The sequence below is a fragment of the Silurus meridionalis genome, chromosome 9, assembly GCF_014805685.1.
Source record: "Silurus meridionalis isolate SWU-2019-XX chromosome 9, ASM1480568v1, whole genome shotgun sequence".
Lineage (NCBI taxonomy): Eukaryota > Metazoa > Chordata > Actinopteri > Siluriformes > Siluridae > Silurus > Silurus meridionalis.
Window position 1 is genome coordinate 19,765,304 of NC_060892.1, and position 15,933 is coordinate 19,781,236.

Sequence of the window (15,933 nt, forward strand, 5' to 3'; positions counted from 1 at the left end):
AAACTTTAGAGACAGTTGTGTGTGAAAATCCCTGGTGGTCAGCATTTTCTGAAATAATTTAACCAGCAGAACTGCAACAGTAAAAGTTGCTCAGTTCACATTTTTTTCCACCTATTCTGCTGTTTGATGTGTACATTATCTAAAGCTCTTGATCTTGGTCTGTACTATTTTATGCATTTTGCTGCTGCAAAATGATTGGTTGATTGGCTTAATGCATGCATGAGCATGGGTACAGGCGTTCCCATTAAATTGGCTCTTGACAGCATGACCACCATTATGCCATGCTGGCTATTTGTGCTCCAGCTATATATTTTAGCCATTAAGCCATTTATTTGATCTGAACTATAAGCATTTCCCAGCAGGTAGCCGTTTTATGCCACTTCCCCTTATGAAAGTAATAAAATCCTTTTTTTTTTTTTTTTTTACATGAGACATTTTGGAAGTTAAAAGCCCATGAAACAGAAGCTGCCAAACTAGGTTCAGATTTGTAACCCTATGTGTTTGCCAGAAGTGTTGGGGCCAGAATGGGTCAGAACATAAAACTGTTAACAGAAAAAAAAGCCCACAAACTCAAGAAAGGCCAGAGTGTGTGTGCATGTCACTCTTGGCAGAGCCGTGGGTGGACACAATGTCTATCAGAACACTGACAGAATGAAAGAGAGCGTGGGGGGTTGGGGGGGGGAGGGGTATGAAGAGCATTGGGTAGTTGGAGCTTATTAACTCCCAAACACACAAAAGAACAAAATTCAGATTAGACTTTATGTCTGTGCCAGTCAGTTAGTATGGCACAAAAACAGCTCAAGATGGCTTGACAAGGGATGGAGGGAAAAATGGGTTAGAAAGGACAGACTAGAGTTTATAAAGTTAATGATGAGATAACATGCCAGTAACAGATCTGAAAAAGTTGCTGGTATATCTATATAGTGACACTTAAGATGCAGAGACACAAACCACATAAAAAAATATAACACTGAAGGAAAAAAAAACATTCAATGCTGTAAAAACTTTCTACATTTCTAAATGTCACCAAACACACTTGGGTAATATACATGCATTTAAAAGGTTGCAGGAAATTGAACAAAACAAACTTAACTCTCTCTCTCTCTCTCTCTCTCTCTCTCTCTCTCTCTTATTAATTAATTTATTTTTTTATATTAATTATTAGCTTTGGCACAACAGCAACACTGCACATGCACTGCAATATTGACTTAGCTTTATATATTAATGACTAGACACAATAACCATATTGATCCAAGGGAAGGGAACAACAGATTACAGCAGATACTGGGGCCAAACCAGCATCTAGTGATCTAATCCCAAATTCTGTGCATGCTCTAACTGAACTGCCATTAAAACCACCAGGAGTAAAACAAAAAGAAATAACTTGAATCATTTTGTAAAGTTTATATACAGAAGAAACCTAAAAGGGGAGAAAAAGATAAACAGAAAAAGAAAGTTATATATCCACAATAATGACACTGCTCAATATTTGTATTCAAGAATGAAGTGGGCTTATCTAATAGCAGTCAGTGTTCTGTAATAGAGTCTAGTGTACACTGCAAGCGGTCTACTTTGGATTTTTTAGCATTTTTCAATTGGCCTAAATAAAGTCTAAAACTAGGATTGATTCTGGTGATTGTAAGGAGAAAGGGTTTGTAATCACAAGTTTGCTGTCATATAGAAAAAAAATATTTTTTTGAAGTGTGGATTTTTTTTCCAATACCAGAACTCAAACTTGGAAGAGCAGTGCTTTTAGGGTGATGATATGTCATCATGCAGAAATACCAGCAAACAAGGAAAGATTCTCATATAAGAGGATTTCTGGCTTGCAGGCTCAACCTGTGCATTTTTGTGTTTCTATCAATGCAAGTGCTCAAAGCACAAAAGTGGACTAATTATAGTGCTTCAATTGTATGAAATATTGGTTTCATATACACTATCAATAAAGCATTCAATCGTATGAAGTGACCATAACAACCAAGCAGAAAACATGAAACAGGAAAATTACAAGAGCCAATCACTTCACCTGAAATGAGAGTCACAACTTGGGTTAGTGGAAGCCAAACCTGGACAACTCATTTCAAGATTGCCAGAGTTATGGTTTGTACATCTATACTTTAGCCCTTTACCAAATGTGAATTTGGCCAGGAACAGAATGCAAGTGTTAAAATAACTTTATATAAATTGTGACACATTTTGTGAGGAAGACCTCAAAGATCTTTGCACAGTCAAAGGTTATCAGACTAATAAATGAATGATCCAATTTAATAGTAAATAAAAAGGTCAATTCAATATATAAATCTGCAATTTGTCTTTTTATCAGAGACCACTATGAACCACTTTCAATCCAGCGTTTATTAGGATGCGATGCGACACAACCCTTTAATCTGGTGTGCTAGCACCAAACAATTAACATGCCAAACGACAGTCAAGCGGCGCATAAAATATAAGCAAAAAGTGTGGCAGATAAGAAGTCATCTTTGAGCAGAAAAGAGGAGAATGGTAAAAAGTGCAGTACAATGTCACAAACGGTTTGTATCTAAAGTCTGCAACGGCCCTAAGAGCACAACAAAAAAAGCATTTTCACATATTTATGTGTGAACTCTTGAATACCAAAGTAGGCCATGCACAGGTGTTCAGCTGAGATAAGACCTGCACTTTTCTAGGTTCCCCTTTTCCAAAACAGGATGTGGGTGGAGGGCTGTGATACATATTTTACAATCCATGGTTGTCAATCATTTTGAATGGATGGTACCATTGTGTGATTTTTTTTTCCTGTCCTTTTTTGTAACTTAGAAATGTGCTCTTGTAGAGAAATCCTTATAGATTGGTCCAAATAGAGGATCACCTAACAGCCGCCTAAATCTTTGGTCAAGGGTTATGGGGCTCACCTGGGACCAGTCAAGTCCATCATCTCCTTAGATGTGAAAAGACGATATGAAGCTTTAAATGCAGCAGTCAAGAAATCTCCTGCAGAAATAAGGTCTCTTTCCAATAAATGAGATCGCATGTACCATATTAATGTACTTGGTATATGTCTTGTAGACCATAAGAAATTCGATATGACTGCCAATAAGATATGATACAATAGCATATCATGAGGGGTTAAACACAATGGAACCAATTACACCACAATGACATGAGAGTACTCTCATAAGAATTCATGTAGACTATTTCATAGCAAATAAATTGGTTGTTCTGGTGTGTCATTGGAATGCACCCAGCCAGCAGGATCATTTTGGACATTTCTTCACTGGAAAGTCTTCAGGACAGAGGAATTAGCATTGTCTTTTTTCCCTTGTTAATTTTCACAGTAGGGCTGGTTTAAAGACACTACAAGATAAGATAAGTACCAGGAATTCTCCATAGGCTCAGGATTACACCTACTAGAACAAACCACATTTTTTAATAGAAACTTTTTATTTACTTATTTGTTCCACCTGTTTCACATTTTACTGAATATTAGCAATTATGTTAAAATGCACCATTATTTTGTCTTTTGATTGTGTTTTTATGTTTTCTGTCTTTACCCATGTTTAGGTTCTGTTCATGGTCATCTTGGTTATTTTGTATTTCAGTCCATGTATTTAGTATAATGTAAATATTTTTTAGTGCCAGTGTGTTTATTTTATTTTATTTTAATTTTAACTTCAAATGATACAGTAGTAATAATTAGAAATAATTGTTAGAAATAAATAAACTGCACTTGTATCTGCTGTCTTGCTGAAAAAGTTGCTGAAAAAATTAATGACGCCATCAAATAACAAATTAAACAAAAAAATTGCAAACAAAATGCTAGACGGAAATGAAACAACATCTTTTGCTGTTATTGAAAAGTAATCAACTTCAAGATTTCAGCTTGTTTAATTCATTTAATTAAACTCAGTAGAATCTGGATCCAGGGTAAATAAATAAATACATGAATAAATATTAACAACTTATATTAGTAGTTGTGTGCAAATTGTCAAGATTTGTGTGAACATCATATAATTTTAGAGGATTAAAGAAAGGTCAAACACAACTAATTATATACAAGACCGGCTAATTGTATTGTAAAAAAGAATTGAGACTCTGTATAAATAGTACTTCTCAACAGCTCACATATTTAAAGGAAGGAAATCCTTTAAAAACATTTGCTGCAAGTTTTCAGCCAGCTGGGGTTGAGGCAGCAAGTCTTCTTTAGTATGATGCTACAAGCTTGGCACACCTATTTTTGGGCAGTTTCTCCCATTCTTCTTTGCAGAACCTCTCAAGCTCCATCAGGATGGACTTTGAGCATCCAGAGATGTTTAATTGGGTTGGAATCTGGGCTCTAGCTGGGCCGCTCAAGGACATTCGCAGAGTTGTTTTGTAGCCACTTCTCTGATATCTTGGCTGTGTGCTTAGGGTTACTGTGCTGTTGGAGGATGAACCATCACCCCATTCTGAGGTCTAGAGCTCTCTGGACAAGGTTTTCATCAAGGGTGCCTCCCAGGTCCTGCCGCTGAAAAACATTCTCAATACATGATGCTGCCACCACCATGTTTCACTGTAAGGAAGGTATAGGCCATGTGATGAGCGGTGCTTGGTTTCCTCCAGACATGATGCTTGGCAAATAGGAAGAATTTAATTTTGTTCTAATGGTTTGAGGGTCCATTAGGTGCTTTTTGACAAACTCCAGGTGGGCGGTCATGTGCCTTTTACTAAAGAGTGGCTTCCGTTCGGCCACTCTACCATACAGGCCTGATTGGTGGAGTGCTGCGAAGATGGTTGTTCTGGAAGGTTCTCCTTTCTCCACAGAGAAACACAGTAACTTTTTCGGAGTGACAATCGGGTTCTTGGTTACCTCCCTTGGTAATTTTTCTGTATCCTTCTCCAGATCTATGCCTCGATACAATCCTGTCTCTGTTTCCAAATAATGTCCAATCAAATAAATTTAGCACAGGTGGACTCCAATCAAGTTGTAGAAACATCTCAAAGATGATCAGTGAAACATCTCAAAGAATGCACCTGAGCTCAATCTTGAATGGCAAAGGCTGTGAATACTTATGTACTTTATATATATATATATATATATATATATATATATATATATATATATATATATATATATATATATATTCACAAACAAAAAAACAACAACATTGCTCTGTTCTCTGGGTGTTGTGCACTTGAATTTGTTAAACAGATGTCAAAACACAGGAATAAAAAGAAGTGTGAACAATTTTCTGGCTTACTATCTAGTCTATCATCTAGTGTTAAACCTGCAGGATCAGCAACATCATGCTTTAATCGATCAGCAGAAATAGGAGATGAAGGAAAAAAACAAGAAGCTCTTTGTAAAATGCCCTCACTGAGGCGCTATCCCTTTTCCAGAGTCTCATAAAACCTTGTCGTTTGTCTCCTGTGACAACTGCAATTAGCTTACTCATCCTGAAAAAGCAGTCTAGCGTATCGCAAGGTATATCTAGAAACTAGCGCCTTGACATGTGGTAGTCTACAAGTGACAGGGCCCGCATATCTATTTGACTTTTGAAAAACAGTCTGGACAGATGATGTTGGAGAAAGAAGATTAGACCTCCACCTTCACTCCTAGTCTCCTTGGCCCAACTGCAAGCAACCAGATATGCTGATCATGCAGGCACAGTTCTCCCAAACGATTCTTATTTTACCCTTAATGTTCAAAAATGACAAATAGCCCAGGGTGCAATCTAAAATTGAAAAGATCAAGTTCAACCCTGGGTCTGCAGTGATCTCACAAGCGGGATGCTCGTGAATTTATTAGAGATTCCAAAATGTCACCGCACTGGGGATTTGATTTGAATGGACACTGTTTGTTTCCTTTTTTATAATTTATTCATATCCCCCCCCCATCTTTTTTTTTTTTTATTTTGACACTGGTTTTCACCAGGTTGCCATTGGTAATTAAAGCGGCACACCAAATGTGCACATACACAATGCTGAAATAGAAGGCAGAAGGACATCAAGACTGCAGACAACATTCAACAAACTACCAACTAAAAAACAGAAGACAGAGATGCCAAAGAGTCAACTAGACAAATGCACAAAATAAAAAAGAAAGGCCCCAGTGAGAAACAGGAAAAAATCTAAACAGCAGTATCCACTAGTAAAACATTCAAAAAATAACCTGTGTATATATATATATATATATATATATATATATATATATATATATATATATATATATATATATATATGTGCAGGGACAGTCAGTGCTGCAAGGCATTGTCCTCTTATTTTAAACAATATGGAAAAGACTCATATGTGCCAATACTCTCCTGGGAAAAATGCAGACTTGTTCAATTTAGCTTTTTCCTTAAAGTCCTTCAAGATTGATGGGTAGAAATATATTACAGCACAGACAGTATAAAGAAAGAGAAAATTGAGCAGTGTAAACTTACAGTTCCATTTAGTTGATTCAATCTAGATGAAGCACAGAAATGTCTAAAATGGCCCCCTTCATTTATCGGTGCCAAGGCCAGTACTCTTTACTGATCTCATGGTTTGGTTTTTACACAAGCTAGAAAGAGAACCAAGCACACAGCTTCTCTTTCAACTCTTCCACTCTTTCATATTCAACCTATTTTGGTGAAAAGGTGATAAATGCTAGAGTGCTATTTCATGGCACAAATGGACACAATCCACAAATTCAAGTTCGAATTATTAACATCAGCTTTTAGACGCAATCAGTCATTGGTGTTTAAAAGCTTGACCCGGTCCTTTCACATGCACTGCTCAATCTCAGAAAGTAATGGCTAGATCTATTCTACAATAGGTGGGTGTGTTATGTTTCATATCACATATTTGATATAAAAAGCTGCCCATTTGTAAACTTTGAACAAAATTCAAGTACATCTTATGAACTTACAATCTTACTTATATACTTACTTATACTTAAGCTTACTCATTTACAGTATGTATTACAATCAGAATCAGAAAGAGCTTTATTGCCAAGTATGTTTGCACTTGAATGAATTAATTTGTTTTGGTGACAGAAGCCTCCAGTTGCACTTAAAAAAAAAAAAATTTCAATATACGTAAATAAATAAGTAAATAAGTAAATAAATAAAATATTTTTTTTTCTTTCTTTGTTTTATTACTTGCAACATTATATGGAAAAAAACATTTGTGGACACCTGACCAAAAGATTTGTATGTGCTTTATGAGCATCCCATTCCACATTTAGCCCCTATCTGCTGTAATAATAACCTTTACGCTTCTGTGATGATGTACCACTGGATTTTGGATTGTGTTTGTGGAAGTTTGTGCTCATTCAACCACAAGGGTGTTAGCAAAATTAGGTACTGATATAGAGTGAGGTGTAGGTGAAGTAAGGTGTTTATTTGGGTTAAGGTCAGAGCTGTTTATGATTTATGATTTATATTCACACTCTTGACAGCAAACAAGGATGGGCTTCCCTTTTGAGTCTGGTTCCTCTCAAGGTTTCTTTGTCCTACCATTTAAGGGAGTTTTTCCTGGCAACAGTCACCCCAGGTCTGCTCATCTGGGATAATTACAAATAATTTCCTTATATTTATTAATTTTGTTCTATAATTTATACATTTTGTAAAGCTGTAAAGCTGCTTTGAGACAATGTCTACAGTGAAAAGTGCTAAATTACCTTGAACTGTATAGCAGGCCACTCAAGATTTTCATGGAGCTCAATTTATGCTCTAATGTGTTAGAACACATTTTGGACTCGAAGTTCATGTAAATGGAAAATGTAATTTTTGCATATAACCATTGAGAGCAGATATAATTGCATACTGTATGATTACATATATGTTGCTATATACATATAAAAAGTTATAATATACACATACATACATTGAGATATATATATATATATATATATATATATATATATATATATATATATACACATACATACATAGTGTATACACACCTACTGTATATCATAATCTATTTTTACATTGTTTAATTGTCAAATGAAAAGGGAGATTTAGTATCATGTTGGTTAGTTTATTAAAGCAGTGTTAGTGAAATATCAGCATTAGATGCTTCACCCTCTAAATACAATGTTTGTAACATTTATTTGACAATTTAACACTGGACACAAGCAACAGGATCTGGGAAGCTAGAACATGCTCTCTATAATTCTGAATTAGTTTTAGTTTACAAGAAAAAGTCTCTTGTCTGGTCATCATTCAGTCAGATGGCTTCTTTGTGTCAGAGTTGACAGTTATAATGGGTTTTTGTGCCCTATTTAATAGCAAAAAAGTGAAAAAACTAGACTTGTATGACATGTCACAAATGCTTAGTTTTAACATCATAAACTCGAAGAACTCATTACTGACTTCCATTTCACTTAGTTAAACTGTAGTTCCTGCTAATTCACAGTACTGAATAATGCATTTATGTTTACAATATTTAGCAGAGGACTTTTTCCAAACAACTACCAGAAGTGTGTACTGCCTATCAAAAACTTAAAAAAAAAAAATTCATGCTAATTCTTTTTTTCTTTATTTTTTTCTTAGAATAGGTTACTGAATATCACAGCTTAAAATGTGGTTAGAGAAATAAATAGTTTTCCATAAAGTAACACGAAGACAAAACAATGTCTGCAAGCCAATATTATTATAAAACAATCTTGTTAAACATTTATTTTTATGTGGTTGTGTGTTTAGAACCATACTTGAGACTCAAGTCCCTAGGTTTCTGTTCTGTTTCTTTATATCATACTTTAACAAGCTCATAGGAGTTTTAAAAATGTTGGACATTTTTCCCTTCTGGCAACTGGGTGAATTAAGTAAAATCCTTTTGTATTATGCATACAATAGCTGATGGCCTCTGCTTTTTTCTGAGATATATGATAACCCATGAAAAATGCATAGGGCTGACCAAATTGGCCTTGATAAAAACATCCTTTGAGTGGAGGAAAAATATTCATGAACTGGCCATTCAAAATGCCAAAAAATGCAGCATTTGTTTTTTATTTTATTAATTTACTTGCTTTTAACATCAGTAAAAGACCCAAGACACATTCGAAGTAGGAATCTTAACTAAGTTATTTATGTCTGAGCATCTAGCTATAGGGAATCCATACTACAGTGTCTTTATGCTTTCCCAGCCTGCATAAAAAAGTCAATTTGCTCAGACAATTCTACCTATCTTCCTAAAATACCTAATAATTATTGCAGAACTGGATCATGGACCATTATTATAAAAGGCGAACTCATGATGATAATTACTTCATTGTAATTTCCCTTTTTATTTTACAGCAAGAGCAAGTTCTCTAATAATGAGTTTTAAGTTCAGGGTTTCCATTTATATTCCTCTCCATAAGGTACTGCTTCTTTAGCCAAAATCCTTGGACCTCACTCTGACACTCAACACCTTCCACCCCATCCCATCTCTATTAGCAATAAAGCATGTCATAGCAGGTACCGCAATCCTACCTCATAAACATGTAAACCTACAGGCGAGCTACAGCAGATGGAGGCCACAACTGACTCCTATCGCCTGCATTTTAACATCCAGACAAATACAATTGCTCTATATACAGTGTCTTTTTCTTTGTTTGAAATGTGTGAAATGCATGGTGGGTTTTCTTTTTATATGAGACTTTAATAAAAATGAAGTGTGCCAATGACATGAGAAGTAAACTTGTGTGTCAAGTGACCCTGAATAAGTTGAGAATGCTGAAATAGTTGAAAGGACCAGGTAAACTGGTGACTGCTAGTGAAAATATATTTTTAAAATAAAGTGCTGCTAAAAAAAACGCTTCTCTACTTTGTAATTACTACGTTCGATCTGACAGACAGAAAAAGAGAGCAAAAAATGGAGAAAGGGTATAATTGACAAAATATAGGCCAAAGTCATCAAGTTCTTGACCTTAAATTAGACACCGAACACAAGCAAACCTCACTTAATTTAAGAAAAGACCTATTACATGTATTCCTGTACATTTAGCATAATTTGCGGGGAAAAAAGAGCAGGACAATTGGTTAAGATTGCTTTGGTGATCATAACCATGCTGCTTAATTGTTTATTTGCTTCCTAGTATTACATCTTCTCAAACCCTTTTATTTTTTTATTTATTTTTTTAAACCTGTCAACAAACTTCATCACAAGCTTGACAAATTAAGCATTAAGCACCAGGTAAGGGCTTTTTCTATTCATAAACAAGGAAGGGAGAAAAATGTGGACATTTTATTCTCCTTCGTGTCAGGCAAATACTATCCATGAACCAGCAATATTCAACTAAAATTGAAATAAGGGTGCAGTTGCTTAATATTCCTCGCTTGCAATCTTCCAGATAAGCAAATAATGACTGAATGACAAGTTCCCCTTTGTTTCTTAACCTTTAAAGATGTTAACATTGCTATATGAAAATGGGCAGCTTTGTCCCATAAGTCTAAACTTTACGACTAATGATTAGCACTTTTAATTATCTTATCAACAGATGAGATGTAACTGTTTTGTTCATCTTTAAACATTCCGTCAAATCCAGTTTGCCAGGGCTCTTCATATACTTAATTGACCACTGAAGCACTTTGGGTGCAAAAGTTTGAGATTGGAACAATACAAAGAAAAGTGTGTGTTGTAGCAACAACTTTGGAAACAGTAACCACCTTTACATTGAGTGGTAACTCATAAAGCCCAGATGCAGCTGAAGCTTGATGATGCAATGCATGGATCTGATAAGAGGCCAGGTTATGAATGCAAAATGAAAATGTGACATTTAATAAAAATCATTGAAAGTAATAAGGCACAAGTAGCATAATTGAAACCAGAGAGAATTTCAACAGCAACATAATATAAGAATGTTAAAATCTTTCACATAGAGTTTACAAAGAGGCAATATATTTAGCTCAGAAGTTAAAAATAATAAAATACTTTAAAAACAGTACCTCTTGCTTCCCAGTCATAAACAGTCCACATTAAGGCCCAAGTTGTTGTGTGTGTGATTGACAGGGAATAGCAGATTCACCGAAAATGTTATACACCAAGGTTTCCATTTGACTTTTGGATCTGGAGGCGCAAAGAGCCAAGCTAATCAATGTTGATAATGAACAATGCTCTGAGGGCAGATAAGAAAGGGTGGCCCACCACTGCTGTGATATCAGACAACAGCGATGGGCCTTAGTTTCCTTTGTAATTCGAACACTCATGTTTCAAAACGACCAGATGAACAAGTGAGAATGAGAGTGAGAAAGATGATATGAGGGCGGGGGGTGGTGGTATGTCATGAGACTCTGACATAAAAAAAAAACAAGGATGAGTTCTTAAAACACTTGTTTAACTGCAAAGGTCTGTTCAGACCCTGGGAGGAATGTAGCACCTTTCATGTCATTGACATATAAAAAGGACAATGTCTATGGTTTCAGATGGCTGCCCAATGAAGAAGGTGACTAATAATGGCAACAACATTGGTGGATTTACTTAAATAAAACGATTTGTCTTTGAACTATTCTAAGCCTAAAACATCAAGAATAAATGGCAGGAGGGTGGTTAATACAAGCAAAGGTATGCAGTACACCTTCCGAAGTTGTGAAAGTCAAGGAAAAATAAGTCATTAATATACTTTGTAAAACTGATCAGGGTTGTACTTTTGACCTGTAATGTACAATGCACTTTGATTACTTCCTATGTCATCAATCCGACAAACTGCTTAGCTGAACTGTGGAAAAATAAATAAATGAATATAGTACATCACAGAAATTTCAACATTAACATATCCAATGTGTTTCAGACTGGATTTTTTAATCTTTATCAGCCACTTATTTGGAATGCCAACCCAGCAGAGTAAAGCCATACATAACAGCTTCTTGTACACACACCTCCACATGGTGGAGTGAATACTGAACACTTCAGTCTTCCAAGAAACATATTATTCTCCCTAGAGCTAACAACAGGCTGCTATGCATGCACTTCCCAGTTTTTTTTGATGACCACACATACTGCAAACTTCCCCATTCTCATGCACACACACACATATGCAAACTCAATTAATTTGCATTTAAATTACGATTATATATGTTGGCGTACACATTCCTTATAGTTGCCTCTGTTATCCTGGTGGTGTCTGCTGCCACATGTTGTTTGCAGAAATATGCTCCGCAAGCACACTTGGTGCATTGACAAAACACACTGACATCTGCGAGGCACTTGCAAACATCAGTAAATGTCAAGAGTTTGCTGAAATATACGCTCTGAACAGCCAATAGTTTTAAACCGGTGTCTTTCAAGTCGACTACGCTTTTGCGAAAGTAAAATAACAGCTGCTCCTCGGGTAGTGTCATCCTGTGACTAACCTAATATACGTTATTTAGGACCACACAGGAGGCTGCCCTGCTGAAGCCTTTTAAAACAGACGGTGCTCTGCATGAGCCTGGGACATATATCCGCATCGAAATAAAAGCCTGTTGCACTTTGCACAAGTAGTCAAGCGAAGAAACATTTACCTTCAAAAGTTGAGATGATAGCCTTGTGTGTTCTGTCCTCTCTCTCTCTCTCTCTCTCTCTCTCTCTCTCTCTCTCTCTTTCTTTCTTTCCGTGCCTTTGACAGGAGAGCAGGTTAGCTAATAGCCTGCCACGTGGGAACACATTCACTTCTCTGTTACTCCGAAGTCAAGAAGTTATTCTAAACTGCTTCCTGCCTCACCTGAACTCATCCAACCTGTTCTGCATTTGATCGACACGACTTCCTCCTCCCCGCTACTTGTCTGTATGCACCTGTTGAAACCAGACACACCAGTTGCAAAATAATGCAGCATGAGCTAAAAACTGTTTAAAAACAAAAAATAACCCTATCCAATGTCACCTTCGAAAGGACATCTTTTTTCATCCTGTGTCCTATATTCTTTTTGCAGCTCTCTGCTTCAGACAAATGATATTTGATCATTTATATTTTTCACACAATAATATACGAGACGCTGGATAAAAAAAAATATTACGTTGATCCGTATGTGTAGATAAAACTGACGAACTAATGAAGCCCAAACCATAAAATGTCACCATGAGTGTGTGGTGGAAAAAGAGAACTAAAAGCAACTTCTCACTATTCAAATTTTGTCCTGGGTACCAAGGTAACATGATAAAATTTTTATAAACAATTTAAATTGTTATTAATTACATTTACTATAAACAATTTCTTTACTAAGCAAGGTAATCTGTCAGTAGTAAGCAACATTAATGACAGTATACGGTAAACTGGTTTTATGTTTGGTTTAAACAGTTAGTCACATGTGTACAGTAACAAGTGATTCTCTGAATATGAATGTCAGATCAGCCAATCAGATATTTTGAAACAATCAGATATGTTTAGTTTATCTATCACTAAACATGTTTTGCACCAACTAGCTTTACATTTGTTATTAAGACAGCTTAGTTTATACTGTATATACTATATATAAACCTTTGATGATTGTTTAAAGAAACAATTTCAATTTAAGTTAAGATACATTTTGTTTCCAGCATAAGCTGTATTTATTGATTGTTTTTACATTTATTTTCTTTTACTTTTTTTTTTTTTTTTTTGCTGTTGTCTTTTGTTCTGGGTGTGCTGTTCTGTTCCTGATTTGGTGTTGTGTTTCTGATTTGCGTTTGAATTTTTTGGTTTGCTTTTTACTATATTTTTTTATTTGCTGCTTCTCTAAGGAATTTACTTAATTTAGTATTGTGTAAAGTTGATGTGTTTCTGAATTGGGTTGTTGTGCTTTTATTTGCTTTGTGTTGTATTTTTCTTGTTGTGATTTTGTTTTGTTTTGTTGCTGTTGTTTTTTATTTTTTATTTTTATTTGTTATCTTCTTTCTTTTCTTTTTCTTAGTTTTTCAAAACAGCCAAAGGTTTTTGTGTTCATACTGTAGCTGTTCATGCACACCACAAACTATTTGCCGTCCTATGACTATTGATCATTATGGCTTTGTGGTTCATTGAAATATAATCATTTAAGTCTAAAAGCTCAGTCCTTAAAAAATCTTTAATGTCTGTGAGTTCAAATAATTCATGAATAAAAAATGTTCTGGGGGCAAAGGCCATCACCACAAAGATAACTGCAAAGATGTGTGTGTGTGTGTGTGTGTGTGTGTGTGTGTGTGTGTGTGTGTGTGTGTGTGTGTGTGTGTGTGTGTGAAGCTGATTAATGTTCAAGCAGAATATATAAATAAATAATAACAATAAAAAAAATGATACTCTGACCTCCCAAGTCTAGACTCTATATCTGAGCAAAACCGCTTTAAATGTAACATATCCAAATCTATTTGCAAGAAAAAAAAATAGTAAATTTTGGCCGGTTTGGCAAGAGCACCCAGAAAGCTTCCCCTATATCTTCAGTTTTTCATTAACATATAATTTCATCCTCATTTCCTGAAAGAAGCATTAATACCTTCCGGTGCATTCTTTTAATTTTCTCCCCTTTGAATGTTGTGACAATTTGTAGTGCTATACACTGGAACTGAAATGGATTTCATCTGCTTTTTTTGCCATTTGATTTATACACGATGCTGAATTCTTTTAAGGTGGAAAATATTTTATTGCTGAAAAAATCAAACAGACAAAAAAAGAAAAAAAAGCAGATATTAATGGGTAGAATAAGTGTCCACTGTAGGTCAGTACCATTTGGCTGCCTGTTGTCTAATTTTAAATGTCTTATTATTAATCAAATTACACAGCTAGATTCTGATATATTCACACTGAAAGTTGAATACTAAATCAGTAAATTCATGGCAAAGCAGATCTTGGTAATAAATGGAATTACCCATGGATGGCATTGGTAGGGTATGACCAGGGTTTGTTTAAATAATATCTATTTAAATTATTTCAAAACAACCAGTGTTCCAAAGAATTCCAAATCCATACAAGCATTGAATACTACCACTTCCCTAAGTCTTAATATAAACGAATGAACTAATAAGGACATTTTCCAAATGCCATAAATGTAATGTAAATGTTATTTGGTAAAAAACTGTCACCTGGGATAAAAAAAAAAACAAAAACAGATCACCACCTTAAAGCTATTGCATGATGATTGTTCAATAAACGTTACTGCCAGTGCATTATGAGAAATGGGGGTGTTTTGAACATATTCACATAAGGTAGTGATGCAACTAATATCATCTGCCCACTCCTACAGTACCTCCATTTGTAGTGATACCCAATGGTGGAAATGCAATCAGTAGAGCGTGAGAGCCAAGCCACTTCCAGCACTGTCATTAAACTTCAGAGCACAATAACAGAATCCACCATGTGCTGATAATTATATGTAAGAGCCAGCTAAAAAAAAAAAGTGCAAAAAGAAATGAAAACAATATTTTCCTCTACATCTTATTTCACAACAAGGCACATAACAGGTAGCATAAAATCCTCCCCTAAGCACAATTGTATAATTGGAGAGTACTATTGGGTGTCTTCTTCTTTTTACCATTTTCCATCTTGTCGTTTGAAAGCATTCTTCACAATGGCCGAAGTGCCTCAAAGTGAATGAAAAGCTTCAAAGGAAACAGCATCATCTCAACCAAGCCATGCAAGTATATTCTCTGCTTAGTCAGAGCTAGAGCTAATTAGATACATGTTTAACTCGGATAGAAAGGAATATTATGCAAAAAAAATACTAACTGGGCAAGATGCCATTCATCAGAGGCATCCATCATAAAAATTCATATTCATGTTTGCTTGTTTTTATTTGAGGTAATACTGATATGCCTAACTAATATGCATAACATTTGACCTTTGCTATAACCAGGGCTGCCAGATTAGCTTCACAACAACCCATGAATTTTTTGTCTATTTAAAAATATATCTATAAGAATAAATTAAAAACAACTGGTGTTCGAATATAATCCCAACCTGTGCAAGCATGGAATATAAGAACTTCCTGTTTCTCCACTAGGTGTCTATTGACTTTCCCTTTTTTATTTATAAACATATTTATAAGAATAAATTAAAAACAACTGGTGTTCGAATATAAT

The 15,933-nt window shown here is 35.2% G+C and overlaps 1 protein-coding gene across 3 annotated transcripts in view; it reads right to left on the bottom strand.

Moving 5' to 3' along the window:
• LOC124391299 (inactive N-acetylated-alpha-linked acidic dipeptidase-like protein 2) overlaps positions 1–12,631 on the bottom strand; it is a 316,808-nt gene extending 304,177 nt beyond the window's left edge. For 2 of the 3 annotated variants that reach the window (XM_046857781.1, XM_046857784.1), the window contains exon 1: positions 12,429–12,631. The gene's annotated coding sequence lies outside the window, so the exon portion shown is untranslated. The remainder of the gene's footprint in view (positions 1–12,428) is intronic. The other variant, XM_046857783.1, reaches the window with a different exon arrangement.
• Between the last annotated feature and the right edge of the window lie 3,302 nt (positions 12,632–15,933).